Below are 27,660 nucleotides of genomic sequence, written 5' to 3' on the forward strand. Positions count from 1 at the left end.
AAATGCAGCACACCATAGAGCTGAAATCAAAAATGGTGATTTATTCCATGGTGTATTAAATGCAATGTTTCAGTAGCCTCTTACTATCTTTTTCAAGGTTTAGCGAGAGGCTGCTAAAACATTTTCTTTGATACATCATGGAAAAAAATCACCACTTTTGATTTCATTTCTATGGTGCGCTGCATTTACCCTTTTCCTTTTTCCATTGCGTTCCGGACCGTGTAACTGCGGTTCCAGATATGCGTGCACCCCTTCTGCAACTCTTTACTACCGTGTGATGGATCTTAGATGTTTAGACGGAATGATGAGAGACAGTGAGAAAGATAAATATGAGATAAATAGCCAGATATCAGATATATAGAAAGATTGATATTAAATAGATAGATATGAGATAGATAGATATGAGATAGATAGATAGATAGATAGATATGAGATAGATAGATAGGGTGGGTGTGGCCTGGCTGCCGTACGTGATGGCCGCACTGTAGTGGAGCTCCATCGGTCATAGCCCTATACAGCGACTCCACAGTAACCTAGAGAGCCAGCCTGACACCCACAAGCGTGAGAATCAGCGCAGAACATGCCGGCACATAAAAAAAAGACCAGCAAGCATGAATCGCTGCTCTCACCTGCCACCCACCGGAGATCTACCTCGGATCCTAAGTTACACAGCCTGCAGATTCCATGGAACACTGAGCTGTCGAACTCTGCACCGTCCTCCCCCGGCACCTCTCTGCGCTGTAGACGACAGGTACTCTCGGCTTCTCCCTCACACAGGCCTCCCTCAGTCTCTGAGCAAGGGGAGACGCTTCTACATAGCCCTGTAGTGCAGCTGCACAACTCCCCGAAGCTTAAACTACAACCCACAGCTGACTGGAGCTCGGCTCCTGCCTTCCCTTCTGCAGAGGAAGACGACCTATAACTATTCTCTGTCACTAATACTGCTGTTACCGATACCTAAATGAAGTCTATGCTCCTCACATAGCAAAAATGGAAGGACATTTTAACTATGATTAATCCTTTACATACTGCAGTAGAGGACTTGGGTGCTAGAGTGGATCACATTGAGACAAAGTTTGGAGAGTTTGCTGCCTCTCATAATGAAGTTATAGACTCTCATAATGCTGCGGAAGACGACATAGCCACGCTTAAAGCAAAAGTCACAGACATAGAAGACCGCAGGAGACGAAATAATATTAAGCTGTGCGGAATACCAGAGTCTGTACCAGCTGCAGAAATACCTACTTATGTCCGCTCCCTCATTAAAGCTGCTCTGCCTTCATGTACACCGCAAGAGCTATAAATTGACCAAGCACATTTGTACCCCGACCTAAGCATCTGGACGAATCCATCCCTAGGGACATTCTAGCAAGGGTACATTTCTTCACCGTCAAGGAAAAAAAATGATAAACTTTGCCCGTACCAATGGTCGGCTTCCAGCCCCATATCACCACGTGGCTATCTACACTGACCTCTCGGCAGCTGCTCTGCAACTCCACAGAGCCCTTCAACCCATCACCTCCACGCTACGATCAGCAAACATTCAGTATCGTTGGGGTTTTCCAGTTCGCCTACTGATACACCGTGAAGATGCGCTTCATGAAGTACGCTCTCCGGAAGAAGGTGAGATCCTGCTACAAAAATGGAATCTCCCCCTGGAATCTAACAAGGGTCCATCCGCAGATTACAGGATGACTGGTCCATAATTCGTTGACTCTGGACTCTCTGACACCTATTCTCTCTTATGGGCTTCTTAGATCACAAGTCTAGTCTGGCTTCGGCATGGACATTACCCCCACCCGGGAAGATAGGCTTCGGCCTTCTCCGGTTATATCCTTTAATGGTTATTTATTACATTGGTTTGCACTATTTACCATGTTTTTATGTTTTGTGAGATAGTGTTGTGATCTTTTGTCTTTAGAGCATTGTCTGTTCCACAAGGACCCGTGCGCGCTGGCTGGGAAATGCTCGTGGTCCACCCCCTATATGTTATTGCCACCTATTACTATGCTGTTTCTGTTACTTTATGGTAATCAAATTGGTCAGTATTAATGTAAATGGTCTTAACAGCCCCTACAAGCGGGCGTACCTGTGGAGGGAAGCTTTATCATTGGGAGCTGATGTATTGAGCACCCAAGAGACACACATCTTAGAGAAGGACACTTTTAGATTGAAACACCCATCCTTTACACCCATTTGCCACTTCATCCACAAAACTAAATCAAAAGTGGGGGTATTGGCCGTCAGGAATACAGTAGCTTTTACCATGATCGACTTAGTGACCCTCGGGGAAGATAGGGTTGAGAAGGGTTGAGTATACTAAACTCCACCTTCACACACTCCACCAAGTTTCATAGAGCAGAATTGGACACGGGCGTTCACTACACATAAAGCATTTCAATGTGTATCTCACATAGAATCCCTATCCAAAACTACCCTTCAGTGGTATTACACTCCTGAAACATTATGCCTTATCTATCCTGACTCCTCTCCCCTTTGTTGGCGACAATGTGGTGGAAGAGGCAGCCTCATACATATTTTATGGGAATGTCCGACTATAACTCCCTTCTGGACAGCATGTAATACACTTCTGGAAACAGTACTATGCCTTCGGGTTTCCTGGTCTCCACAATTTGCACTGCTCCTTATTAGTGTTGCTCGCGAATATTCGCAATGAGAATTTTATTCGCGAATATCGCATATTCGCGAATTTGCGAATATTCGCGAATATAGCACTATATATTCGTAATTACCAATATTCGTTTTTTTTTTTTTTTCACAGTACACATCGCAGTGATCACCCCTCTCTGCTTCCAGCCTGTGTGGTGTAACGAAGGCTCTAATACTACTGTGTGAGACAGGTGAGCGAATTTTCGCATATGCGAAAATTAGCATATGCTAATTTTTGCACATGCAAATTTCCGTTTATGCTAATTTTTGTATATGTTAATTTTCGCATATGTTAATTTTCGCATACGCGAATTTTCACATATGCGAAAATAAAACGAGAATATTACGAATATGCGAATATTCGCGAATATATGACGAATATTCATCCATATATTCGCGAATATTCGCGAATTCGAATATGGCCTATGCCGCTCAACACTACTCCTTAATGACACGCACTCCATTCCATCTAAACTACAAGACCTGACATGTATCATTTGTATTATTGCTAAAATCACAATCACCAAAGAGTGATCACCAACAGCTCCCTCTATCACTGAAGTGGTAAATAAATTAAACATTACCTGCATGTACGAAAAAACAATAGCTCTAGGAAATGGTTCCTACTCTAGGTTTTCCTCCTGCTGGGTCAATTGGCTCTCCTCCCCTTACTCCACAGACACTAAATAAACCATACAAGCCATCCTTTGCTATACAGTTTGCCTTAAAGAGTTTAATGGACAATGCTTCTCTTTTATGTGTACCAACTGAATTTGGTTTCAGTAGATGATTGACACTGCACTACCCCAGTATATATGGGTTCTTTCTACTTCTCACAATTTTGTGTTACCTTGTGTGTTCCTGTTTGTTATAGTTCTGGAATTATGTTTTTTCATGTACTCTAAATGCCTCTACATTTGTACGAAACTTAAGCTCCTATACCCCCTGAAGATGTGGCCCTCTGCTTTAAGGCATTACTGCTATGTATTTGTTATTGTGTATACGCGATTCTGAACAAAAATTTCAATAAAAACCATTGAAACAGAGATAGATAAATAGATAGATAGATAGAGGGATACAGCAACAGAAGAATACAGCAGTACACTGTTAGCACAATGATACAGATAAAACATGAACTGCTATACAGCTATAGTGCAAAAAATGAAAAAGTTAGGTACTTAGCTCACAATTTGGCGGCCAAATAATTTGGACCATCCCACCACCGTAAGGTGACCTCTTTGGGACAGACCCTATACTGTGAATATGGCTCTGTGTAATCAGTTCAACAGGCATTGCAAGGTCTGAGACGTCCAAGCACCTTATATACACCTACTAGAGGTGGGTGAGGTGCAGGAGCCAACATGGAGGTAGCCACTCCCCCGTATGTATAACACAAATAAGGATAAGTTAGCCAGCACTACTGACACCAAACTACAGTATGGACCTGGTGTACATGTGCACGCTGCTAGGCTAAATATACAGCAACAGAAGAATACAGCAGCACACTGCTAGCACAATGATACAGGTAAAACAAGAACTGCAATACAGCTATAGTGCAAAAAATAAAAAAAATTAAAAAGTGAGGTACTTAGCTCACAATTTGGCAGCCGAATAGTTTGCACCATCCCACCACGGTAAGGTGACCTCATTGGAACGGACCCTACACTGTGAATATGCCTCTGTGTAATCAGTTCAACAGGCATTGCAAGGTCTGAGACGTCAAAGCACCTTATATTGTGCTGGCAGTGTGCTGCTGTATTCTCCTGCTGCTGTATATTTAGCCTAGCAGCGTGCACTTGTACACCTGGTCCATATAGTAGTTTGGTGTCAGTAGTGCTGGCTAACTTATCCTTGTTTTTGTTAGATAGAGAGATAGATAGATAGATAGATAGATATGAGATAGATAGATAGATATGAGATAGATAGACAGATATATAGGAAATAGATAGATATGAGATAGATAGATGTGAGATAGATAGATAGATAGATAGATATGAGATAGATAGATAGATAGATAGATAGATAGATAGATAGATAGAAGCATTTTCTCTCTTACTTGGTTACCAGGTCTCTTGAACAAAATAATCAACAACATTCTGGTTGGATTAAAATAACTATTGCAAATTGAGAAGTAAAGTATGTGGGAGTAGAGCAGATGCCTTGAAGAAGCGTACATATGTGTATGGAGTAGAGCAGTGGCGGTGCATTCAGTAAGCGGCATTGTACAGTATGATATGAGATGAGCGGTTCACGGCCCCTGTGCTGAATATCTGTTAATTGTAATAACACACTAGATATTTTGGGTTGCATCTGGAATGAAGACGTTTCCATATTTAATATGTATTTGTTTACACGCACTTTGTGTCTCACGCAGCCATCTATTAGTTAACTAATTGCCTCTGATTATCTTGATTTGATGCATTTTGTTTTAGAGGGAAAACAAACAATTAAGTGATCAAAAAGTGAATCTCAATGGAATTACAATCCTGTGTTCTTCAGCACTAATCATTCACCAATACAAGGTAAGGCCGGGGCAGCTTTTTAGCAGCTGTATGCTACAGAGGAAATTCTTTTCCTTTTGAATTTCTTTTTTGTCTTGTCCACAGTGCTCTCTGCTGACACCTGATGTCCGTGTCAGGAACTGTCCAGAGCAGGAGAAAATCCCCATTGCAAACCTATGCTGCTCCGGAGAGTTCCTGACACGGACAGAGGTGTCAGCAGAGAGCACTGTGGTCAGACAAAAAATAAATTCAAAAAGAAAAGAATTTCCTCTGTAGCATACAGCTGCTAAAAAATACTGGAAGGTTAAAGATCTTTAATAGAAGTAATTTACAAATCTGTTTAACTTTCTGGCACCAGTTAATTTTACAAAAAAAAATGTTTTCCACCGGAGTACACCTTTAAGTAAGTTAAGTCTGTGTGTGTGTGTGTGGGGGGGGGGGGGGGGGGGTCAATTGTTCAGGAGTGGGGAGCAGATATAAAGAGTGTCTCTTTCTCTGGAGGACCAGTCCGGTCCTGCATTATTCATGTAAACCTTGATATGAATAGGTAGGGCGTAATACTTAATTTCTCCTGAAGTGGTGCTGTATTGAAACTGAATGCTAACGTGTCAGTTTCCTGGAGTAACCCTTCAAGGTTTTTGAATTTTTGCTTATGATTCTAATCCAAAGCAAGTGATAGGCAATTCGACAATGACTTCACAAACTTTCCATTTAGTTCTGAATATTTAAACCGCATTGTTCCTGCTTTTGCCGAAGATAGTAAACTTACGTTGCCATAGCAACTGCTCATGAAAATTGCATGAATCTGCATTGGTATGTCACTGTTCTAAGTCACTCTTGCACCGTTCCTGCTGTTTCCATTCCCCGCTGTATATTATCATCAACATTCTTATCAATTTGTAATGAAGTCATTGTTTGTCTGTTCTTCTGTTTTCCAATTGTTTGTGTTTGTTTTTGGACTTTTCACACTGTTTCTATTTGTCTTTTTTTTTCTGTTTCTTTTCCCTCTGTCTATTCTCCCTGATAAATGAGGTTTGACTAAAATATTAAGAAGGTATCATGGGTAATTGTGATGCGTAGGAGCTCTTCATAAAGTCACAGTGTCATAGAGGATTAATCTCCGAGCTGTGAGTTACTTGTCACACAGTAGATTCTCTGCAAACCTTATCGGGGGAATTGACAGTAACTTAACTCTCCGGTTCGGAAGTATTTCACACTAATCCAGATGTTTTGTCACGCTCACTGACTCAAGGACCCTTCAGAACTAACTGGAAAATGATAACATTCTTTTATTTGTGAACCTGATGAGCTGATGGGGATGAGTTCCAAAAAGTCCAGTATCTATGAAACACTCACTAGAAAGGATTTGTTGTATCTCTAGAGATGACCTCAAAAATGTATCGGTGTATGTCCTGAGCCAAGAGCAGAGTGGAACATTGTAAGGCACATAACTTTATACTATCTATCTCCTATTATTTTATGTTACATATAATAATCGAGAAGTAAAATCTGAATGGGCACTGCCAAAATCAAAAACTTTGTATATGTTGTACATCTTAGCAGAACATTAGCCTTTTTAATATACATCATAATTTTTTTTATCCCCTTTTTATAGAAATCATGGCTTATAAAATTGACCACTAGGGGTCCGTATGCATCGCCGCACACTAAATTCACCAGCATATGTAGACAGAAGTCATGGGTGAGCAGCAATGCTGTATGCATCAACGCTTAGTGTACAGGAGCAGGGACTCTTGCCTTTGACAGGAGTCCTTGCTCCTGTGCGTACAATTTGAAGCGCAGCTTGCCAATAGCGTGGTGTGCAGGGGTCAAGTCCTGGGAAAAAAAGTGTGGGAACTCACAAAAGATATCCACTCAAGGGCTAGTCCTGCAGGACTCCAGCTAATGGGAACGATGTTCCTGCTGTAGAAAAAGTGCAGGAATTCAGTTCCCATATGATCCTGTAGGACCTGAGCTGCGGTAGTGTGCCACATAAAAAGAGTAGTATACTGATAATCAAGTTTTGCAGAAGCTTCAATAACAGGATCAAAATAACAACTGCAGTGAAAAATAGCAAAAGCACAATAATCAAGACATAATGGGAGTACCTTAAAGGGATATTCCGGTGAAAAACATTTTTTTTTTCATATCAATTGGCTCCAGAAAGTTAAACAGATTTGTAAATTACTTCTATTAAAAAAGACATGACAAAGGATTGGGGATAAGGTGCCTGATCGCGGGGGACCCAACGCTGGGGACCACTACAATCTTTAACACAGCACCCCACTATCATCAGCCTCCGGAGCGAACAACGCTCCAGGTCTGATGACTCACGATCACGGGGCCGGAGTATCGTGACATCACAGCTCTGCCCCCATGTCCAGAGTAGGAGCAAATCCTCATAGCAAACCCCTCCTGCTCTGGACAGTTCCTGAGACAGCAGAGAGCACTGTAGTCAGACAGAAAAGAACAACTCTGCTTAAGCAACTGATAAGTACCGGAAGGATTGAGATTTTTTAATAGAAGTAATTTACAAATCTGGAAAAAAAATATAATAAATGGGGCTCAAGGGTCAAAGATATCTGGTTTAATTGATAAGTATTTATTAATATAAAATGTAAAAAAGAACCAAATAGGGATGTACAGGGCCCTTGTACCTCCCTAATTAATTACAATAATCCCAATATAAAAAACTAATAACAACTATAAAATTGATATGCAATTTGAGCCTGTAATATCAGTATAAAGATATAAAGATCTCCTGATCTTGAGGAACAGCACAGTATAAATGTTCATTCAAAAAACTCTTGTTTCCGGAGATCTTCAATATAGAAAAAATACAATGTATCCGCTACAAGTAATCAATTGATGCGGTAGTGCTGTATCCGTCCAAATCTTGGCAACTACTTGCACCGACACAGTGATACAATGTGGCACTTTATGAACAGTAGACAGTCATTCAAAATCACTCTTTAAGCATTTCTGCGTATGACATACATCAAAGACGCCAGTTGGTAGTACATTACATATAATGCTCACCACTCCGAAATATCACGGATCTCCCTTCAGTATAGTCCTGGGGGCCGGCTGTTAAGCGTCTTATAGCCGGTGCCTTGCCTCTATCAGGGATCGTGCTGCTGGAGTCTCGGCCAACTCCTAAGATCGCAGCATTCGGTGGTGGGCACCGTTTGGGGGACTGCAGCGCTGTCAAGCGGAGTCCCTTGGTCTGGCCAACTTGAAATGATGGTGGTCTATAGACCTCAAATCCTTATTGCAGATGGTCCAATTTGGCTTCTCACTGGTAGTTATTATATGCGATAAGCAGAGTGAATAACCCGGCGGCGTTCCTCGTGCAAAGTTCGCGCGCTCGGGAGATGGTTCACTGTGATGAATGCCTTGGATCTGGCGAATGGTTGCTTATTCTCTCAGAAGAATGTTCTTTAATAACAGGCTCAATATCGCAATGTCTGAATTGCTGGACGCGTTTCAAAACCTTCCTCGGTTTTTTCTTCAGCAGCGGAACGTGTGGATTACAACAAACTAATGGTTTATATATCTTAAATCACGCCCCTTCCTAATGACCTAACTGATGACCTCACATCCTGAACAAAAAATCTATTAATTATCATTGTGGACACTATCCAAATATAAAAAGAAGAAGTAAATAGATAAACACTATTTTAAACTTATCTGTGAACATATCAACATTTTTATACAAACTATATAACATCATAAATCATATATACTACATATATAATTATAAGACATAAAGGAAAAAAAGGAGAAAAGCTGTTAATACTATTCAATACCAGTAAGAAACTGGAACTGACGCTGAAATAGCATAATATCTAATTGTGAAAAGGGGATAATATATATATATAAACGAATATGTATAAAAAATATATATGATAAAATGAAAATAAATAAATAAAAATAAAAATAAGAATGGAATATACAATAATAAAAAATATTGATTGATAAAAATATGTAAAACATATATATATAATAAAAAATAATATAAAATAAAATAAAAATAAAAATAAAAAACAAAAAATAAAAGGTTTTTGAAATAAAAATGAAATAAAAATAGAATTAGAAATATGAAATAAATTGCATGGACTAACGGGCATCTCTAAATAGTATTATGTAAATATGGTAGCAAAATGGGACATCTACAGACTCAAAAGTGTATATTATTTGTACATGCAGATTTAAGGCTACCAGCTTTCTCTGTGGTAGGGTTGGGAAGGGCCCGACGAAGGGTCTGTCGGAGTACTGGGAAACAGTCAAACGCCGACAGACCGTCCAAAGGGCCCAACCCCACTTTCAATCCAAAAAACCAAAAATTTCTAGATCACTGTTCAGACCTCGAGGAGCCAAGGTGCCGAATTCGAAGATTTTCCTCGACTCGGCTCTTGACATTTTATTAATAAAATTGCCCCCCCTCCAATCATGTTGAATTTGTTGTATGGCCATATATTTAAGATTATTTGGATTCCCCTGATGATACTGTTTGAAATGTGCAGAAAGGGGGTGTTTCTCGTTTTGTTTCTTAATGTTATAACGATGTTCCAATATTCGGGTTTTGAGTGCCCGTGATGTACGTCCCACGTATTGTTTCTTGCACGGACACTCAATTATATAGATAACCCCCTTACTTGCACAATTCAAAAATTCGTTAATCTTGAAAACAAAATCATTTGAAAAAGATTTCACTGATAAAGTACGTTTATCAAATTTAGTTGCTTTACAACTGGGGCATTGGCCACATCTAAAAAAACCTTTGAGGTCTATAATTGTGGAAGATGCTTTTGTGTGCGAAATTTCTGCTCGAACAGTAGGTGCAACTTTAATGTTCAAATTAGCTGCTTTTGTGTAAATGATTGGTGGTTTGGGTGGAAGGATGTCTCCCAACACTTTATCTTGTTGTAATATTGGCCAATATTTAGTAATGATGCTTTCAATTTTTTTATATTTGGTATTGAAGGGTATGATCAATTTGGATTGTTCTAACTCATTTCTGGATCTTGGAATAGAATTTTTGGGAATAAAAAATGTAGATCTATCCACCTTGCGTACTTTCTCTAATGATTGCTGGATATTAGTCAAGGGGTAATTTTTTTCTAAAAATTGGTTAGTGAGAGTGATGGCTTCTGCTTCAAATTGTTCGTTATGTGTACAATTGCGTTTTAATCTACGAAACTGGCTTGTTGGCACATTAATTAGCCACTGAGGTAGATGACAACTGGTGTGTAATATGAATCCATTTTTGGCTACTGGTTTATGATAAGTACTACAAATCAAGCTAGTGTTACTGGTAGTGATAAGTAAATCTAAAAATTCAACAGAAGTAGAACTAATGTTAGGAGTGAATTGTAAATTAAGGTTATTTGAATTAAGTGATGATATAAATGAATCCAATTCGATACTAGAGCCACGCCAAATGAAAAAAATATCGTCAATATAACGGTGCCAGGACACCAGATTATCCCCCAGCTGGGGATTGATGGTGGTACATTCCCAATTGGCCATAAAAAGATTGGCATAGCTGGGGGCGAATCTGGTGCCCATGGCTGTACCGTTAATCTGTAAAAAATAATCTGAACCAAATAGAAAATAATTATGTGTAAGAATGAATGATATACTCTCTGTGATAAAGTTGATTTGTTCTGGTAATAATTCTGCATATTTATGTAACATAGAAGAAACGGCCTCAATACCTTGCTGGTGATTAATGACGGTATATAATGAACTGACGTCTAAAGTGCCTAAGAGCCAAGTAGGGTCCCACTTTACTGTCTCCACTATCTTTATTATTTGTGTAGTGTCCCTCAAATAGGAATCTGTTAGTTTAACCAAGGGTTGCAAAAACTGGTCTATATATTGGGAGAGATTTGAAGTAATTGATCCAATACCCGACACGATTGGTCGGCCTGGTGGATGACTGGCATTCTTGTGGATTTTGGGTATCGTATAAAATACAGGTATGCGTTTGGGTGTCCCTGTAATAAAATCATATTCGTGTTTGGATAATATACCCTTTTCTTTGGCTCTATCACATAATGTCGTCAACTCCTCATAGAACTGTGTAGTGGGATCTCCCTGGAGTTTTTTATATGTGTTGCAATCATTTAGCTGGGATAGACATTCTTGAGAATATGAGGAGGTGTCCATCACCACTATGCCACCTCCCTTATCTGCAGGCCTGATGGTGATGGACAGATCCTGTTGCAATTCCTTAATGGCTACTATTTCTGCTGGGGTAAGGTTAACCCATGGATTTCTAGCAGTTCTGATTTTTCTAAGGTCACTTTCTACTGCCTTCTTAAAAGCCGTCATATCTGAGCTCAGATATGACGGCTTTTAAGAAGGCAGTAGAAAGTGACCTTAGAAAAATCAGAACTGCTAGAAATCCATGGGTTAACCTTACCCCAGCAGAAATAGTAGCCATTAAGGAATTGCAACAGGATCTGTCCATCACCATCAGGCCTGCAGATAAGGGAGGTGGCATAGTGGTGATGGACACCTCCTCATATTCTCAAGAATGTCTATCCCAGCTAAATGATTGCAACACATATAAAAAACTCCAGGGAGATCCCACTACACAGTTCTATGAGGAGTTGACGACATTATGTGATAGAGCCAAAGAAAAGGGTATATTATCCAAACACGAATATGATTTTATTACAGGGACACCCAAACGCATACCTGTATTTTATACGATACCCAAAATCCACAAGAATGCCAGTCATCCACCAGGCCTACCAATCGTGTCGGGTATTGGATCAATTACTTCAAATCTCTCCCAATATATAGACCAGTTTTTGCAACCCTTGGTTAAACTAACAGATTCCTATTTGAGGGACACTACACAAATAATAAAGATAGTGGAGACAGTAAAGTGGGACCCTACTTGGCTCTTAGGCACTTTAGACGTCAGTTCATTATATACCGTCATTAATCACCAGCAAGGTATTGAGGCCGTTTCTTCTATGTTACATAAATATGCAGAATTATTACCAGAACAAATCAACTTTATCACAGAGAGTATATCATTCATTCTTACACATAATTATTTTCTATTTGGTTCAGATTATTTTTTACAGATTAACGGTACAGCCATGGGCACCAGATTCGCCCCCAGCTATGCCAATCTTTTTATGGCCAATTGGGAATGTACCACCATCAATCCCCAGCTGGGGGATAATCTGGTGTCCTGGCACCGTTATATTGACGATATTTTTTTCATTTGGCGTGGCTCTAGTATCGAATTGGATTCATTTATATCATCACTTAATTCAAATAACCTTAATTTACAATTCACTCCTAACATTAGTTCTACTTCTGTTGAATTTTTAGATTTACTTATCACTACCAGTAACACTAGCTTGATTTGTAGTACTTATCATAAACCAGTAGCCAAAAATGGATTCATATTACACACCAGTTGTCATCTACCTCAGTGGCTAATTAATGTGCCAACAAGCCAGTTTCGTAGATTAAAACGCAATTGTACACATAACGAACAATTTGAAGCAGAAGCCATCACTCTCACTAACCAATTTTTAGAAAAAAATTACCCCTTGACTAATATCCAGCAATCATTAGAGAAAGTACGCAAGGTGGATAGATCTACATTTTTTATTCCCAAAAATTCTATTCCAAGATCCAGAAATGAGTTAGAACAATCCAAATTGATCATACCCTTCAATACCAAATATAAAAAAATTGAAAGCATCATTACTAAATATTGGCCAATATTACAACAAGATAAAGTGTTGGGAGACATCCTTCCACCCAAACCACCAATCATTTACACAAAAGCAGCTAATTTGAACATTAAAGTTGCACCTACTGTTCGAGCAGAAATTTCGCACACAAAAGCATCTTCCACAATTATAGACCTCAAAGGTTTTTTTAGATGTGGCCAATGCCCCAGTTGTAAAGCAACTAAATTTGATAAACGTACTTTATCAGTGAAATCTTTTTCAAATGATTTTGTTTTCAAGATTAACGAATTTTTGAATTGTGCAAGTAAGGGGGTTATCTATATAATTGAGTGTCCGTGCAAGAAACAATACGTGGGACGTACATCACGGGCACTCAAAACCCGAATATTGGAACATCGTTATAACATTAAGAAACAAAACGAGAAACACCCCCTTTCTGCACATTTCAAACAGTATCATCAGGGGAATCCAAATAATCTTAAATATATGGCCATACAACAAATTCAACATGATTGGAGGGGGGGCAATTTTATTAATAAAATGTCAAGAGCCGAGTCGAGGAAAATCTTCGAATTCGGCACCTTGGCTCCTCGAGGTCTGAACAGTGATCTAGAAATTTTTGGTTTTTTGGATTGAAAGTGGGGTTGGGCCCTTTGGACGGTCTGTCGGCGTTTGACTGTTTCCCAGTACTCCGACAGACCCTTCGTCGGGCCCTTCCCAACCCTACCACAGAGAAAGCTGGTAGCCTTAAATCTGCATGTACAAATAATATACACTTTTGAGTCTGTAGATGTCCCATTTTGCTACCATATTTACATAATACTATTTAGAGATGCCCGTTAGTCCATGAAATTTATTTCATATTTCTAATTCTATTTTTATTTCATTTTTATTTCAAAAACCTTTTATTTTTTGTTTTTTATTTTTATTTTTATTTTATTTTATATTATTTTTTATTATATATATATGTTTTACATATTTTTATCAATCAATATTTTTTATTATTGTATATTCCATTCTTATTTTTATTTTTATTTATTTATTTTCATTTTATCATATATATTTTTTATACATATTCGTTTATATATATATATTATCCCCTTTTCACAATTAGATATTATGCTATTTCAGCGTCAGTTCCAGTTTCTTACTGGTATTGAATAGTATTAACAGCTTTTCTCCTTTTTTTCCTTTATGTCTTATAATTATATATGTAGTATATATGATTTATGATGTTATATAGTTTGTATAAAAATGTTGATATGTTCACAGATAAGTTTAAAATAGTGTTTATCTATTTACTTCTTCTTTTTATATTTGGATAGTGTCCACAATGATAATTAATAGATTTTTTGTTCAGGATGTGAGGTCATCAGTTAGGTCATTAGGAAGGGGCGTGATTTAAGATATATAAACCATTAGTTTGTTGTAATCCACACGTTCCGCTGCTGAAGAAAAAACCGAGGAAGGTTTTGAAACGCGTCCAGCAATTCAGACATTGCGATATTGAGCCTGTTATTAAAGAACATTCTTCTGAGAGAATAAGCAACCATTCGCCAGATCCAAGGCATTCATCACAGTGAACCATCTCCCGAGCGCGCGAACTTTGCACGAGGAACGCCGCCGGGTTATTCACTCTGCTTATCGCATATAATAACTACCAGTGAGAAGCCAAATTGGACCATCTGCAATAAGGATTTGAGGTCTATAGACCACCATCATTTCAAGTTGGCCAGACCAAGGGACTCCGCTTGACAGCGCTGCAGTCCCCCAAACGGTGCCCACCACCGAATGCTGCGATCTTAGGAGTTGGCCGAGACTCCAGCAGCACGATCCCTGATAGAGGCAAGGCACCGGCTATAAGACGCTTAACAGCCGGCCCCCAGGACTATACTGAAGGGAGATCCGTGATATTTCGGAGTGGTGAGCATTATATGTAATGTACTACCAACTGGCGTCTTTGATGTATGTCATACGCAGAAATGCTTAAAGAGTGATTTTGAATGACTGTCTACTGTTCATAAAGTGCCACATTGTATCACTGTGTCGGTGCAAGTAGTTGCCAAGATTTGGACGGATACAGCACTACCGCATCAATTGATTACTTGTAGCGGATACATTGTATTTTTTCTATATTGAAGATCTCCGGAAACAAGAGTTTTTTGAATGAACATTTATACTGTGCTGTTCCTCAAGATCAGGAGATCTTTATATCTTTATACTGATATTACAGGCTCAAATTGCATATCAATTTTATAGTTGTTATTAGTTTTTTATATTGGGATTATTGTAATTAATTAGGGAGGTACAAGGGCCCTGTACATCCCTATTTGGTTCTTTTTTACATTTTATATTAATAAATACTTATCAATTAAACCAGATATCTTTGACCCTTGAGCCCCATTTATTATATTTTTTTCCATATTGATCCTATTTTTATACACCGTGGGTATAGGTGTGTGTTGGGTTGCTCGGGTCCTCGGTGATTGTCAGATAGACAGGAGCCTCTCCATTTTGTTTATAATAATTTACAAATCTGTTTAATTTTCTGGAGCCAGTCGATGAAAAAATTTTTTCACCAGAGTACCCCCTTTTATATATATATATATATATATATATATATATATATATATATATATATATACATATATGTTTATTTATAAGATTTTTACAATTTTCCAATAACAAAGAAATAACATAGGGAAAAAAACAGGAGAAAGGATATCAAGAAGAGTACCCATGAATCCTCAACCGTATACATTCAACAATGATACCATATCCATAAAACAAGTCCGCAATAAAATTAGAGTATGGATTACTTGACATGAAGCTGGTCTCCGAACAATACCAACGTGATTAGCAACAATAAAATAAGGTATTAGTCATCAGATATGGTAATGACACTGTTAAGTTTCTACTGAGGATGTTACCTAAGGATTAAACACAACCTTCAGGAATGGTATGCTTTGATTAGAGACTAACAGGAAATCTTTCATTCATGTCTTTATAAATAAAATAAGAATAATGATCTGGGTCCTGCAGTTGTTCCATCATTAACTGCACCAGAAGGACCAAGGAAGATAAAAGGAAAAAAAACAGAATAGAAAAGGTAGGGGTAGAAGACATATAAAAGAGAAAATAAATAAAATAAAATAAGAAAAAAGTAAGAAAAGAAGATATTCCTGAGCGTTCCTTCGCATATTGCTACATCTCCTAGGTATTTAAGCCATTCTCCACATAATCATCCCAACCCCTCCAAATTTTTTGGAATTGAGGCAGGAGATTGTCTGCCATTACCGAGAAATGCTCCATTCTTCGGACCTCCATGATTCTGTTTATCAAATTCGGAATAGTTGGGCTTTCCATTTTTTTTTTTTTTTTTTTTTTGAACAATTAAGCTTTTAGTAGCTGTAAAAATATAGTGGAAGAGCCTAGTCTTATGTCTGTAGAGGCCCGGAAGTGGAAGATTAAGGAGGTACATCAATGGATGTAATGGAATAAGCATACCCAGGATCTCTCGTACCATAGATCGTACCTCCAATCAAAAATGACGAAGCAAGGGAAGTTCCCAGAAAATTTGTGGTAAAGAACCTGGATCTAGATTACATCTCCAACACCTGGTGGACAACTGCGGATAGAAGCACGGAAAAACTTCAGGAGTGTGATACCAATGGAACAGTATCTTGTATTGGCTCTCTTTATGAGAGACGCAGGATGAGGCTATATTGTCCGCCAGGAGGCCGGAGATATAGGGTTGCCTATATATAGTTCCCATTTTGACATATAGGAATGCCTAAGGTTGGAGAGATCAGATGAGAAAACTAAATTTTGTAAATGTTTGAAATCAGACGCCTTGTAGACATTTCATTTTTACAAAGAAGCTCAAACAAAGTACAGTAGGTCGCTCAATTGGAGTGTTGGGACCCGGAATTGCCAATTACTAACTTCTCTAGGAAGCTGTAGTCTCTCTTTTAGGACTTGGAAAGGCAGAATTAAGCGCTTAAGAGGCTCTATTATATTCGCTAAGTGAAAAATTTTAGCAACTATCCAAGGAGAAATCACTTCTGGGTCATCACTTTGAGGTATAGAGGACCGGAATACCCCTTTAGGGTCTATTCACACGTACAGTATTCTGCGCAGATTTGATGTGCAGGATTTTCTGCTTCAGATTTCAATGTAAACTGAACACAGCTTAAAATCCTGTGCATCAAATCTGCACAGAATACTGTACGTGTAAATAGTCCCTTAATAACACAAAACAATTTTGCAGAAAGGCGCCTCTTAGACCGTCACTTAGTGAAAGGGATGTTGGCTATGGTAACCAAACATACAGTTGTGAGGCAGCTAGAAGTCTACAACAGAAGCACAAAATCTCTGGGCAACCTATTGCAACTAACAACTGGGACTGCAGCGCTGGAGTTGAGAGTAATAGAACGATGTTGTATAGGTATGTACTAAACAAGATCTGTCTTCTTAAAGGGGTACTAAACCCTTAGACATCTTATCCCCTATCTAAAGGATAGGGGATAAGATGTCTGATCGCGGGGGTCCCGCTGCTGGGGACCCGCGGAATATAGCACGCAGCACCCACCTGTTACTGCTCCGGATGCGCTTCCGGAGCAGTAACAGGTGGGCGCTACGTGCTATATTGCGGGGGTCCCCAGTGGCGGGACCTCCGCGATCAGACATCTTATCCCCTATCCTTTGGATAGGGGATAAGATGTCTAGGGGTGGAGTACCCCTTTAAAAGGTCTTGTAGGCCTCTAATAGATCTCATAGGTCCGTGAAACACATTACTTTTGTCCCCATGAACAGTCTTTGACATGCAGCGAGTTGGCAGAACTTTTGCAGTGAATGTTTTTACCAAAGGGACAGGATATTGTCAGAGTTATTTTATCCTGAAGGCTCAGTGTGCCGAAACTTTGTAGAGAAGAATGCAAGTGAATGACATTTTAGAAAATTCACAAGCTGAATTGTGAAAATGTTGTAGATCTTCACAAGAAGAAAAAGTCTGAACCACATACAGTATCTGGACCTGATCACAGATGTTATTTCAGTCAACCCAGGCATTCTTAAAAATGGTTAAGACCTTGAAGGGGTGCTCCACTGGCCAGCATTCGGAAGTAAATGTTCCAAACGCAGTTTTTGCGCTGCGGTGGTCAACCACGCCCCTTGCAATGTCACGGTCACACCCCCTCAATGCAAGTCTATGGGAGGGGACGTAATGCATAGACTTTCATTGAAGGGGCATGGTCGTGACATCATGAGGGGTATGGCCGACCCCCGCTGCGCAAAAACAGTGTTCGGAACATTTAGTTCTGAACGCTGGCCAGTGGAGTACCCCTTTAAGACTTCCATTCATTACTAAAGTTGTATTGAGTGGTTGCTGTATAGTGAACCACACAAGAGAAAGCATGGGATGAGGCGGCAGCTGGGGAAGGCACCTGTGGAATGACTGGGGCCAGTTGTTTCACAGCTCTATAGGTCAGGGTTCTATAAGAGGCACAAGGGCTCCATTGAGCAGTCTTCCACTCCCATGGGCCAGTATAAGGATAGGGGACTGTACAAGTGGTGGGAGATTATGTTGATTGCCCCCTGGAACATCCTGGGTGACATTGTTCAACTCATGGAATTTGGGGTGCTTACGATGTGGTGCAGAAGGCCAAACATTGGGAGTCAAGGAGGTTCAACAGATCTTTACTCGATAATAACATCATCCAACATGGACTCACAATCTCTTTATCAATAGTTTTGTAGGTGGCGGCAAAAGTGTTATTGACTAGATGGTAACAAATAGTGCTGAGCGCGAATATTTGAATAGCGAATTTTTATCGCGAATATCGGCACTTCGCGATTTTGCGAATATTTTGAAAATAGTGAAGTATATTCGTTATGACAAATATTCTTTTTTTTCTTTTTCACAGTACACATCACAATGATGTGTACTGTGTAAATACAAAAGTGATCATCCCTCTCTGCTTCCAGCTTGTGGTCCAAAGAAGGTGAATATGTGAAAATTCACGAATATTGGCACTTCCAGAGGACACTGATCCCTCCCTTCTTTTAGCTTGTGGGCTAATGAGAAGGATGCAAATACAGTTGTCAGAGGTTAGCAACATCCCTAGCAACCAAGAGAAAAGTAGTTAGTTGAAAGATACACTCGCACATGTGCATTTTGCAAATTTCATAACGAATTTCGCATGGAAAAAAAAAGTTTACAAATATGTGAAATTCGGGAATATAGGACAAACATTCATCCATATATTCGCAAAATATCGCGAATTTGAATATGACCTATGCTGTTCATCACTAGTAACAAATGTGGAAGTGTCTGGTTTTTACTTCTGGTGCACTAGTCCTTTAATCTTTAATCTAAACTAGTCCTTTAATCACAGGTCAATTTACACTTAAGGCCCAAAAAACATTTGACACTTGACATTTGTGCTGCAATTCAATCTGCTGCATGCAATTCTCTGAAGTTGTAGTTTGGGGTCCTGATGACTCTAGGGCCAGCCAGAAGCCCATAAAGGTTCTAAGATTGTGCTATGGAGTACATCAGTGGTTCTCAACCTTTTTCGCGACTGTACCCCCCAAAGGGTGAAAGTATGTCCGCGGGTACCCCTTGCGTGTAAATTTGTGCGGAACTTACTCGGGAGGGGTACCTGCGGACAAAATAAGTCATAAAATTACTTATTTTCATAATGGCGTGTACTTACTTTTATGCTAATGCAATACTTAATCCCCTTGTGCAATTATTATCCAATATGGCAAAAGGGGATCAGAGGGAGGGGGGAATAATAGCACAAGGGGATTAAGATGGAGGGGAGGAGGGATAATCATTACCCGTACAGGCCAGATGAAGTACTGTAGTGCGTGAAACCTGTTGCTGCCCCTGTGAACGCCCCACGCCTCACCTATTCCATCACAAGCTCCCTATGTACCTGTATCGTTGAATTTTCTAAATACCGAATAAAGCCCGAAAGTTTCTACAGAACCCATGGTGAGTGCGTTATCCATCTACTCTCTGCAGTATACATATATTCGTTGCTAACCCGACTTTGTACCTATTGATATTTTAAATGTTTTTATGTGGAAGAGATTATAATATCTTATTTTCAAAATATTGTTAAAAATCTTGACACGGCAATGGAATCGCAGCAGGTCATCGGCTGACTTGCTATGTAACGCGGTCTTTATAACATCAAGTAAAAATGACATCTTGAAATGCATCAATAATCCTTCGTTGACAAGGTGCCTTAATGTCACTCATGAGAGCATCTAATATCAGTCACAGTAAATGACAAAGACAGCATTATGTAAATGGCTCAGACTTCTGCCGAGTAAGAGACAGCCCAAAACTGGCTGTGGTTCCTTCAATTATAGGAATTATCTAGATAACTTGTTTAGAGATTAACATTAATCAAATATCAACTTCTGGGAACAGAAGGAGCGGGCAGCATGCACTGAGCCATAGTGGTCACACATCTGCGTTTACACGGGTAGCACCTTGCCTGGTGAATGTAGTTGGGTGTGAGGGGTCTGCATGTCCAGTAGATGCCTGGTCCTGTCCATAGATACCTATTCTTTAGATGTCTCCTTGTGCAATAGGCACCCGGCCTGGCGAATCTACAGTACTATGTACTATGTAGCACCTCTATGCTCAAGATGGCCGCTACATCTGTATATACACCTTTTTGTTGGTTGCCTGGTTTCAGACAGATGTTATATTGCGGCTAGATAGCATATCCATTATGGCTGCAACACCTAAACATCTCACAATTCTGCTAGACCTACTCCAAATTACTTTTAGGACTCTATGGTGACTTATTCCATCCCCTATAACTTATCCCCTGAATAGGGAATAAGTGACTGATCATGGCCCCTGATATCCAGAATGGAGTGCCAGCTCTCCCAGCTGCATGAAGCAAAGGCTCGGCTTGGCCCTAGCATTCTCCATGGGAGTGCCGGAGATACCGGAACAATGTACTCAGGTACCTCCGGTGCCCCTATAGGCAATGCATGAAGCGCATGCCAGCCCATTACTTAATGCAGCGATGAGAGTCAGACCCCTGCTCTCAAAAAAGAGATTGCAGGGGTTCCCATCCTACTAACAATGCACACTGTATGCAGAAGTATACTGTCAAATATACATAATGCCTGAATAACACCACCACACCATGAACGCTGCACACCATATTAAGTAAGTAATTACAGTGCGGTAATATCCAGTGACAGGTGACATCTTCCCTTATGAGAGTTGTTCACTTTCATGTTCTCCCTCTGAACCGACCATCATGACAACTTCCTTCAGCCACACTTTGTCTCTGGAGGACCTACTGTGCGTTACCAATATTGGGGAGGGGTAATTAGCTACCCTTCCCTGTCAGAGCTGGAAGGAGTGAAAGCTGCATAGTCACACAGAGCAATTTGGTAAATGAAGTGCTTGGCAAAATATTCGGGTCACTGATCCTTTTATTCGGGGCATGTCCCCCAAATCATTGCCTAGTGGCACCACTGCATGGTTGTGTGTCAATATAGGATACAACCAAAGAATAGGGTTACTATTAAGAAGACCATGCAGGTATATATTCAAATCACCAAACAATAGCCATTCTACACAAAAAATATCCTTTAGGGTGTCAGTCAAATCTGTAGAAGAATCAAGATTAGCCCCACAATCGGTTAATTTATAGACAAGACCCCATTCTATTCCCATTTTCCTCCCAACTTGTTTCTGTCATTGGCTGGTAATGTTACACCGAGCGCTCCGGGTCCCTGCTCCTCCCCGGAGTGCTCGCGGCGTTCCTCTATCTGCAGCGCCCCGGTCAGACCCGCTGACCGGGAGCGTTGCACTGACACTGCCGGCGGGGATGCGATTCGCATAGGGGACGCGCCCGCTCGCGAATTGCATCCCAAGTCACTCACCTGTCCCGGTCCCCGGCTGTCACGTCCTGGCGTGCGCGGCTCCGCTCCTTAGGGCGCGCGCGCCAGCTCTCTAAGTTTTAAAGGGCCAGTGCACCAATGATTGGTGCCTGGCCCAATCAGTCTAATTAGCCTCCACCTGCTCCCTGCTCATATATACCTCACTTCCCCCTCACTGCCTTGCCGGATCTTGCTGCCTTGTACCAGAGAAAGCGTTTATAGTGTTTGAATTACCAGTGTTCCTGACCTCTTGCTATCGCCATTGACTACGAACCTTGCCGCCTGCCCCGACCTTCTGCTACATCTGACCTTGCCTCTGTCTAGTCCTTCTGTCGCACGCCTTCTCAGCAGTCAGCGAGGTTGAGCCATTGCCGGTGGATACGACCTGGTTGCTACCGCCGCAGCAAGGCCATCCCGCTTTGCGCCGGGCTCTGGTGAATACCAGTAGCAACCTAGAACCGGTCCACTGACACGGTCCACGCCAATCCCTCGCTGACACAGAGGATCCACATCCAGCCTGCCGAATCCTAACAGGTAATAACTTCCTGAGGGGAGAATGTAGCAATAGAACAATGTCAGAGGTTGTTATTGAAATAATTACTAATGTTATATTTGTTTTTTACCAAGTATACCATGAGATGATTTTTGTACATACCTGGCAGACAGTAATGGACATGCTTAGGAAGGATCTGTGCTTGTCTTGGGGCTAAATGGCTATGTTGTGAGATTACCATAAAGCCGCTTTTTGTGAACTGGGTATTTCCTGATGGAGTTTTCTCTAAAACTACACATCCCATAGTTCCATGTTTGTAAGTGTGAGGTCACTTTCCTGCCTCTCCCACATCAGCCACCCCACTAATCAGGGTGCCTCCAGCCGTTGCAAAGTGATCTCTCTCCCACCCAGCATACCTGTCACGCTCGGCTGGCAGGTGGTGGATCCTCTGTGCCAGAGAGGGATTGGCGTGGACCATGCTGGTGGACCGTTTCTAAGTTGCTACTGGTATTCACCAGAGCCCGCCGCAAAGCGGGATGGTCTTGCAGCGGCGGTAGCAACCAGGTCGTATCCACCAGCAACGGCTCAACCTCTCTGACTGCTGAAGATAGGCGCGGTACAAGGGAGTAGACAAGAGCAAGGTCGGACGTAGCAGAAGGTCGGGGCAGGCAGCAAGGATCGTAGTCAGGGGCAACGGCAGGAGGTCTGGAACACAGGCTAGGAACACACAAGGAAACGCTTTCACTGGCACAATGGCAACAAGATCCGGCGAGGGAGTGCAGGCGAAGTGAGGTATAAATAGGGAGTGCACAGGTGAACACACTAATTAAGCCAACTGCGCCAATCAGTGGCGCAGTGGCCCTTTAAATTGCAGAGACCCGGCGCGCGCGCGCCCTAAGGAGCGGGGCCGCGCGCCGGGACAAGACCGACGGAGAGCGAGTCAGGTACGGGAGCCGGGGTGCGCATCGCGAGCGGGCGCCTCCCGCATCGCGAATCGCATCCCGGCTGGGAGAGGTATCGCAGCGCACCCGGTCAGCAGGTCTGACCGGGGCGCTGCAATTGCGAGGATGTTGCGAGCGCTCCGGGGAGGAGCGGGGACCCGGAGCGCTCGGCGTAACAATACCTGACTAGTGATGTCATGTCTCGGCTGCATTGCAACCTGGGCAAACCCGAGACCTGAGTAATTTTGTATGCTGTTAAAAAGAAATATTGGGGCGAAAATCACAGAAGAATTGCGAGAAAACCATCACACACAGGTACAGACACTAAATTATGAACTATATTATTTCACTATATTATATTACATTTAACTATAATATATTACACTATATTATTTCCCTGAGAAATGCCAAGCTCCCGAGCGGGGAGGTCAGTGAGGCAGTGTCGACCAGCTGTATCTACATATGTACTATATTATGAACTACACAAAATTTACAGCCCCTGTAGCATAGTCAAATAAAAAATTATCCTGGAATACCCCTTTAAATGTTGTTTAGACACTTACTTTCTATTTCTACTATAAGACTGACCTTTAGTATATATATGTTTGTTCATAGACTGTGTCTGATATTGCAGCTTGGTCCCACTCTTCTTTGGGGTGAGTGCTTCCTTTAACAACTTTATTTTGTGTCACTAGCAAATATCCATGACAAATTGGAAAATAATGACTATGCATTTTGACTAGTGTTGAGTGCGAATATTCAGAATGCTAATTTGTTACCTCAAATATTGGCACTTCGCAATTTCGTGAATATTTAGAATATAGTGATATATATTCGTAATGACGAATACTCGTTATTTTTTTCTTCACAATACACATCACAACAATGATGTGTACTGTGCAAAAATAAAGAGATCATCCCTCTCTGCTTCCAGCTTGTGGTCCAAAGAAGGCTCCAATATTATTTACTGTGTGAGTTGGTGTGGAGCGCAAATATTTCATATATGCGAATATTGGCACTTCCAGAGGACACTGATCCCTAGGTGAAAAGTATGATCGCAAATGCACACTTTGCGAATCTCATTACAAATTTTTGTATGGAAAAAAAAGGGAACGAACATAGAGAATATGCGAATTTCGCAAACATAGGACGAATAATCGTCCATTTATTCATGAAATATTACAAATTCAAATATGGCCCCTGCCGCTCATAACTACTAATTATAACTAGACATAATACAGTAGATATAATATGGGATATAACAATCAAGTAGAAAGTAGAACTAGCACTACTAACAGTTAAAGGGGTACTCCGGTGGAAAACTTTTTTTTATTTTTTTTTAAATGAACTGGTGCCAGAAAGTTAAACAGATTTGTAAATTACTTCTATTAATAAATCCTTTCAGTACTTTTTAGCAGCTGTATGCTACAGAGGAAATTCTTTTCTTTTTGAATTTCTTTTTTATCCTGTCCACAGTGCTCTCTGCTGACACCTGATGCCTGTATCAGGAACTGTCCAGAGCAGGAGAAAATCCCCATAGCAAACCTATGCTACTCTGGACAGTTCCTGACATGGACAGAGGTGTCAGCAGAGAGCACTGTGGACAAGACAAAAAAGAAATTCAAAAAGTAAAGATTTCCTCTGTAGCATACAGCTGCTAAAAAGTACTAAAAGGATTAAGATTTTCTAATAAAAGTCATTTACAAATCTGTTTAACTTTCTGGCACCAGTTCATTTAAAAAAAAAAAAAAAGTTTTCCACCGGAGTACCCCTTTAACTGTTAGTAGTGCCAGTTCTACTTTCTACTTGATTGTTATATCCCATATTATATCTACTGTATTATGTCTAGTTATAATTAGTAGTTATGAGCGGCAGGGGCCATATTTGAATTTGTAATATTTCATGAATAAATGGACGATTATTCGTCCTATGTTTGCGAAATTCGCATATTCTCTATGTTCGTTCCAAAAGCAAAGTGTAACATCAGCAACGTAGCGGCACTGGTGTGGTGGTGCATTAAAGCCTGCAAGCAGCACACAGTTCCAACAAGCAAGTATAGAAGAGAGGAATAGGCGGCACTCGCCACTAGTGTTGAGCGGCATAGGCTATATTCGAATTCGCGAATATTCGCGAATATATGGACGAATATTCGTCATATATTCGCGAATATTCGCATATTCGTAATACGCTCGTTTTATTTTCGCATATGCGGAAATTTTCATATGTGAAAATTAGCATATACGAAAATTAGCATAAACAGAAATTCGCATATGTACATTTTCGCATATGCGAAAATTCGCACACCAGTCTCAAACAGTAGTATTAGAGCCTTCTTTACACCACACAAGCTGGAAGCAGAGAGGGGTGATCACTGTGAAGTGTATTGTGAAAAAAAAAAATTTAATAAAATAAAAAAAAAAAAAAGATTCGTAATTACGAATATATAGCGCTATATTCGCGAATATTCGCGAATCCGCGAATATGTGATATTCGCAAATAAAATTCGTATTGCGAATATTCGCGAGCAACACTACTCACCACGTGACTTATTCTGTGCTTTATTTCAGAAGAATCATGGGGTACATAGAGCGGGTGCATTCGGGGAGAGCGACATATGTTTCACGCTTGTCTAGCGCATCCTCTGGCTCATACATGTAAGAGCCAGAGGATGCGCTAGACAAGCGCGTAACATATGGTGAGTGCAGCCTATTCTTCTCTTCTATACATAATATAGGATATAATGCATGGTATAAGTATAAACGTAGCAGCAGTAGCAGCAGAAACAAAAGGCTTTGTAATGTTCCTTTAAGAGACCTTGACATATATGTTCATGAAAATACTTATTGCAGCTTTGGAAATGTCACATTTACCAAGTGGTGTCAGTCATCTATGGAGACCTGAACTTGTCATCTTCTTTGACCTGTTTGTCAGCAGACGACTCTCCGGAGAACTGTGGCCTTTTTAAAGTTAGATATCTTTAGTATCTGTCATTCTCATTAAGGTAATCCTATAGGAAATTCTGATCTACAGAGAAAAAAAAAAAATTGTAGGTGAAACAAATTGGTTTATACTCAATAACCAATCAAAAAAAAATCCAGCCTTATTGTACACATCAGTGTTTCCCAACCAGGGTGCCTCCAGCTGTTGCAGAACTATAACTCCCAGCATGCCCGGACAGCCAACGGCTGTCCGGGCATGCTGGGAGTTGTAGTTTTGCAACAGCTGGAGGCACCCTGGTTGGGAAATACTGCTATACAGTCTTTTTTTTATTTTATTTTTTAACTAAAGTATTGTAAATATTCTATCCTTGCTGTAGATATACTCAGAGATAACCCGGGTCCTGGTTATTTAACTATCTAGATACTGCAGTCAATAATAGTGCCAGCCATGTCAGGTCTCTGATAGTGTTGGGCGCAAATATTCGCAATGCGAATATTTATCGAGAATATCGCATATTCGCGAATTCGCGAATATAGCGCTAAATATTCGCAATTACGAATATTCACATTTTTTCCCACAGTACACATCACAGTGATCATCCCTCCCTGCTTCCAGCTTGTGGTGTAAACAAGGCTCCAATACTAGTTACTGTGTCAGAAAGGCGAGCGCCCGAAAATTCACATATGCGAATCTTTGAGCATATTGATCCCTCCCTTCTTTTAGCTCTTTTATCATGCGATAATGCGCAAATTTTATGGTGAATGCACATGTGCACGCAAATTTTATGGCGCATAGTAAAAAAAAGGCAGCGAATATTGCGAATATGCAAATTTTGAGAATATATGATGAATGTTCGTCCATATATTCGCGAAATATCGCCAATTCGAATATGGCCTATGCCGCTCAACACTAGTCTCTGATCATATACCCCACATATGATCTTCCAAATTCCCTTTGTAGATATAGACTTAAAGGGGTATTCCAGGAATTTTTTTTTTATTTGACTATGCTACAGGGGCTGTAAAGTTAGTCTAGTTCATAATATAGTGTCTGTACCTGTGTGTGACGGTTTTCTCACAATTCTTCTGTGATTTTCACCCCAATATTTATTTTTAACAGCATACAAAATGACTGTTGTCTCAGATTTTTCCCAGGTTGCAATGTGGCCGAGACCTGACTCACTAGTCAGCTGATGACAGGGAGCCTGTCTGCTTCAATGGGTGGAGCGATCGCTTGGTGGGAGAGAGATCAATTTGCAACTAATGCAACAGCTGTAGGCACCCTGATTGAAAACCACAGTTCTTTTGAATGGATGCAGCTCATTTATGTTTCAAGGGGTGGCTGATGTGCGGGAGGGAGGGAAATGGAATTATGGGATTTGTAGGCAAAAAAGAAAACTGAAACAGGAAATTCCAGTTCACAAAAGCTATCCACAGTGTTATGGTAATCTCACAACATAGCCA

At 40.5% G+C, this 27,660-nt stretch overlaps 2 long non-coding RNA genes across 4 annotated transcripts in view; one reads left to right on the forward strand and one right to left on the reverse strand.

Annotated features, from left to right (window-relative positions):
- Positions 1-3,697, reverse strand: part of LOC130284424 (uncharacterized) — a 42,594-nt gene extending 38,897 nt beyond the window's left edge. For all 3 annotated transcript variants that reach the window (XR_008847026.1, XR_008847025.1, XR_008847027.1), the window contains exon 1: positions 630-3,697. This is a non-coding gene — a long non-coding RNA (uncharacterized LOC130284424). The remainder of the gene's footprint in view (positions 1-629) is intronic.
- Positions 2,781-23,900, forward strand: LOC130284426 (uncharacterized). Its single transcript, XR_008847029.1, has 3 exons — positions 2,781-2,861; positions 5,103-5,192; positions 23,873-23,900. It is a non-coding gene; the product is annotated as an uncharacterized LOC130284426 (long non-coding RNA).
- The last annotated feature ends 3,760 nt before the right edge of the window (positions 23,901-27,660 follow it).

The sequence above is a fragment of the Hyla sarda genome, chromosome 8 (assembly GCF_029499605.1).
Source record: "Hyla sarda isolate aHylSar1 chromosome 8, aHylSar1.hap1, whole genome shotgun sequence".
Lineage (NCBI taxonomy): Eukaryota > Metazoa > Chordata > Amphibia > Anura > Hylidae > Hyla > Hyla sarda.